The 5,000-nt window shown below is 45.4% G+C and overlaps 1 protein-coding gene across 2 annotated transcripts in view; it reads left to right on the top strand.

The window, feature by feature from the left end:
- LOC122247498 (E3 ubiquitin-protein ligase TRIM37) overlaps positions 1–5,000 on the top strand; it is a 117,197-nt gene that overhangs the window by 10,977 nt on the left and 101,220 nt on the right. The gene's annotated exons all lie outside the window — the stretch shown is intronic.

The raw sequence follows: 5,000 nt of genomic DNA, 5'->3' as shown, positions 1-5,000 counted from the left end.
TAATAATAATAATGGTAATGATAATGGGAACTTGAGAATAATAAAACGAAGATGATGTGATGACGACGAGAGAAACATAGAAGAAATGAGAGACGAGAAAGTGAAAGAGAGATAGAGAAACGAAAATGAGCCATTACTCCGAAAACGGGCCGGGTTCCGTGGGAGTTCCTCTCCGGGAGACGCCAAGTGCCCCCCGCCCCGCCCCGCCCCCCTCTCCCCACCCCCGGTCGTTAATTGTACCTGTCTTGTCGCCTGTCTGTCACGGTGTCAGCTTCCCCCGAGTGGCCGTCGGGCTTATCGGCTTCAGTGGTTGATTTTTGGCTTTGGAGAATTTGCAATTTTGCTTGTCTGTCTGCCCTCTCTTTTTTTTCTTTTTTGTTTGTTTTGTTTATCTTGGTTTGTTTTTTTGTTTTTAAAGATATTTTGTTTGGTTCTTTTATTATATTTTTATTTGTCCATTTTTTTTCATTTTTTGTTGTTTTATTTGTTTGGTTCAATTGCTTATTAGCCCAATTCGTTTTATGTTTACTTGTTTATTTTACTTGTTTATTTTTTATATATTATCTTTGTATTTGTTTTATTCACTTCTATATTTACTGAGTTATCTTATTGTGTTATTTATTCTATTTGTATTTATATATATATTTAATAATCTACTTATTAGTCAGATTATTAATTCTTCCATTTCTGTCTATTTTGTTTTTTTTGCCCGCATCGGTTATTCAGAATTTTTTTTTTTTTTTGTCTGTTTGATTTGATATTTGACTTTTTATTCTTCTTTATTTCATTCAGAATATATTATGTGATCAAGTCTGCTTTTTTTTTTTGGGGGGGGGAGGGGGGTAAGGGGCGGATATCAAAGGTAGATTACTACTACCGTTGATAATGCGGATACTCCCTCTGCTGTTGCAATTGCTGTTATTTCCATGCAACGTGAACAGGCGTGTGTGGGCGGATGCCTCTATCTGTTTCCGCCATTTAATGTGAGTTGACTGAGGGTGGGCGGATGGACAGGATAGGTGTATGTGGTGTATTGTCGTTGGATTTTACCCATTTGCTATTTATGTTGTGTTATTTGCTTGTTTAGTAAGGAAGGGAGAGAGGGGGAGAGGAAAAAGAAAGTGAGAGAAAGGGAGAGAGAGAGAGTGAGTGTGTGTGTGTGTGTGTGTGTGTGTGTGTGTGTGTGTGTGTGTGTGTGTGTGTGTGTGTGTGGATGTATGTGTGCATGCTTGCGTATGTGAGTGTATGAGTGTGTGTGAGAAGAGTGTGAGTGGAGTGTGAGAGAGAGAGAGAGAGAGAGTGTGTGTGTGTGTGTGAATGTATGTGTGCATGCGTGCGTATGTGAGTGTATGAGAGAGAGAGAGAGAGAGAGAGAGAGAGAGAGAGAGAGAGAGAGAGAGAGAGAGAGAGAGAGAGAGAGAGAGAGAGCTGAACGATATCGTGATTCCACAGTTTGTAAAATATCATGTCTGTTGGCGTTAAGAGGCATCGTTATCCCATATTATGTATTTGTCTCGTGAAGTTAAACGCCTTTAAGAGGTTGATAGCTTCTGGGAAGAAATGCTTATGTTATGATCCCTTATCATGGTATTGTATCGTGTCACTGTAAACGCTTTTGGGAATTTTATTTTATTCGCTACTTAAAATCGTTACCATGCACAGACGAATAGTCATGCAACTTGAATGTGTTATAACGCTCTTTCTTTTTTTTTCTCTCCCCCTGCACAGGTGAGGATGAAGCGAGATGAAGGTAGAAGATCCTTAGTGCATGAACGTCATGCAACCCGTGTGACAGTAAGGCCTCGTGGTAAGTCATTGAGATTCGGGAAAATTGGAAGAGAATGGAGAGCGAGGAAGGAATGTGAAAGACGGGAGGGGGGAGAAGTAGGGAAATGGGAGACAGAACCGAGAAATACGAGAAATAAGTGATGGTGATGGAGAGCGAGGAGCAATGTGGAGTGGGAGAAAGGTGGCAGTGCCCGTGTGCGAGAGGGTGTGGCCCTGTGAGAGGGATTTTGGGTTGATGGGGTTTGGAGAGGATTCGGGCTGTCTGCATGGTTCCGGGTTGTCCACATGGCTCTGCGTAGTCCACGTGGCTCTGGGTAGTCCATATAACCCCGGGTAGTCAACATGACTTAGGGTAGTCCTCATGTTTTCAGGTAGTCCACATGGCTCAGGGTAATCCACTTATTTCCGGGTAGTCCACGTGGCTCCGGATGGTCCAAATGGTTCATAGTGATTCCCATGGCTCTTGGTTGTCCGATCTGTTCCAAGTAGTCCGCATGGCTCTAGTGAGTCCGCATGGCTCCAGGTGTTACATATGGTGGCCGGGAGGAGATCCTGTTGCTTTTGTTTGTTTGTCGAGAATTGACATCTCTTTATCAATTTTGCTCTGTAACTGCACGTCCCTTCCCCTCACCCTTTCTCTCTCTCTCTCTCTCTCTCTCTCTCTCTCTCTCTCTCTCTCTCTCTCTCTCTCTCTCTCTCTCTCTCTCTCTCTCTCTCTCTCTCTCTCTCTATATATATATATATATATATATATATATATATATATATATATATATATATATTAATCTCTATTTCTGTATCTGTTTCTCTTTCTCTCTCTGTCTCTCCCTCTAATTATGTTATCCTGTTATTCTCTGTCACTAGTATTGCCATCCTTTTTTGATCCGCTCCTTTTTAGAAATATTATTTTGGTCCGAGTAGGGGGGGGGGCACGGTGCGAATAAGGACGAGGGGAGGGAATAGGGGAAGGGGAAGTGGGAGCCCTAACTGAGAAGGGGGGAGGGGTATCTGTTGATGCAAGCTGCGGAACACATCTCCCCTCCTCCTCCTCCCTCTCCCCTCCCTTCCCCCTCCCTCTCCTCCTCTTCCTCCCCCTCCCCCTCACAGTTACGCTGGTGGGTGGGGTGGGGTGTCGGCGGCGGCCGGCCTCTTCTTGCAAGACACTCGGAACTCCTTGAGATCACATGGTTCTTGCAGCGTGTGGCTTGCAGATAGAGCGAGGGTGTTCGGTCGTTCGTATTGTAGTTCAGATGTAGTCGGGTCGGGGTTTCGCTGTCTTGGCGTTGTAGTTTGGGTGGAGTCGTGGTTGTGGTTGTGGTTGTAAGAGTGTTTGTGTTTTCGTAGTTTGATGAAGGGAGAGGAGGGGAAATCTTTGGATTATATGTGAAATGACACTTCGTTTTTTATAAGCAATGATAGAACACAAAAATCTGGATAAACTCTCTGTCTCTCTCTCTCTCTCTCTCTCTCTCGTGTATGTATATGTGAGTGTTAGTGAGTGAATGAGTGAGTGCATGAGTGAGTGAGTAAAGTGCAAGCGTCTCACGTTAGCGGCTGCAACGACGCCGAGGGTGACGTGAAACAGGCCGTGGCGCCGGGGGAGAGCTCAGTCAAGGGGGCGGGCGTGTCAGCCTTTGCTGTGTCAGCGGGAACATGTGGTCGCTGACACTGGTGCTGTTTCGCGGCTCTCTCTCTCTCTCTCTCTCTCTCTCTCTCTCTCTCTCTCTCTCTCTCTCTCTCTCTCTCTCTCTCTCTCTTTCTCTCTCTCTCTCTCTCTCTTTCTCCCTCTCTCTCTCTCTTCTCTCTCTCTCTCTCTCTCTTCTCCTCCTCTTCTCTCTCTCTCGTCTCTCTCTCTCTCTCTCTCTTCTCTCTCTCTCTCCCTCTCCCTCTCTCTCCTCTCTCTCTCTCTCTCTTTCTCTCTCTCTCTCTCTCTCTCTCTCTCTCTCTCTCTCTCTCTCTCTCTCTCTCTCTCTCTCTCTCTTTCTCTCTCTCTCTCTCTATCTCTCTCTCTCTCTCCTCCCCACTCTCTCTCTCTCTCTCTCTCTCTCTCTCTCTCTCTCTCTCTCTCTCTCTCTCTCTCTCTCTCTCCCTCTCTCTATCTCTATCTCTCTCTCTCTCTCTCTCTCTCTCTCTCTCTTTCTCTCTATCTCAATTACCATGACCCTCAGTGTTGACCCGATTTGACCCGGTGATTGCGTCGCACCCTCTCTCTCTGACCCTCTTTCTCTGCCTCTCCCTCTTTCTCTCCCTTCCCCTTTCCCCTTTCCCCTCGCCCTCCCTCTCTATCTCCCTTCTTCCCTCCCTCTTTTATTCACTGAAAAAAGGCTAGTAATTAGAAATAGATAAAAGAATGTAGAATGGGAATTATCAGACCCGGATGTAATGTGGCTGTGTAATGCGTCGCTCGGGTCTGACTGGGAATTAATTGGGTGTGGGTGAGTGAATAAGTGAGTGGGTGAGTGAGTGAATGAGTGAGTGAGTGAGTGTGTGCGTGTGTGAGTGTGTGTGTGTGTGTGTGTGTGTGTGTGTGTGTGTGTGTGTGTGTGTGTGTTTATGTGTGTGTGTGTGTGCGTGTGGTTTTGCGTGTGTGTGAATTAGATATTGTACAGGGTAAATGGCCAATATTAAATTTCTAGGCTAAAATGAGTTGTTTGCGGTTTTGAATAGTTGTGGGACAGAGGTTGTTTTCATGTCCTTATAAAGTATGAGAGTGAATGTGAGTGAAATAGAGATTGTAAGCATGAATTACAATGTATGTACGTGTGTGTATGTTTTTTGTGTGTGACTGAGAATGTGAGTGAGGGAGAGTGTTAATATAAGTGTATATATATGTATGTGAATGTGACCAAGAGTATGAGGCGTGCGTGATAAACTGAGAATGTGAGTATGAGAGAGAAGTGTGAGTGTGAATGAGAGAGTAACGATTGGTTCCGAGTGATGATGTCATCTCCGTGTCCAGATTCTCCCAAGACGACTTACCGCGCAGGAAACGAAGGAGGGGTTAATGTCGCCCTTCTCCCCTCCTCCTCCTCCTCCTCCTCTTCTCCTCTCTCCTTTTCCCTCCTCCCGCTTTCTTTCTTTTTTATCCCTGCCTCCCTTCTCCCCTCCTGCTGCTCTCTTTCCTCTTTCCGTCTCATTTCTCTTCTTTCCCCCACCCTTCTGCTTCCTCATTTCTTCCAGCTGTTTTCCCCTCCTTCTACTGTGTCTTCTCT

Source organism: Penaeus japonicus, unplaced genomic scaffold (assembly GCF_977035675.1).
Source record: "Penaeus japonicus unplaced genomic scaffold, GWHDUDI00000001_assembly GWHDUDI00000030, whole genome shotgun sequence".
Classification (NCBI taxonomy): Eukaryota; Metazoa; Arthropoda; class Malacostraca; order Decapoda; family Penaeidae; genus Penaeus; species Penaeus japonicus.
This window is presented reverse-complemented; position numbering and strand designations above follow the sequence as displayed.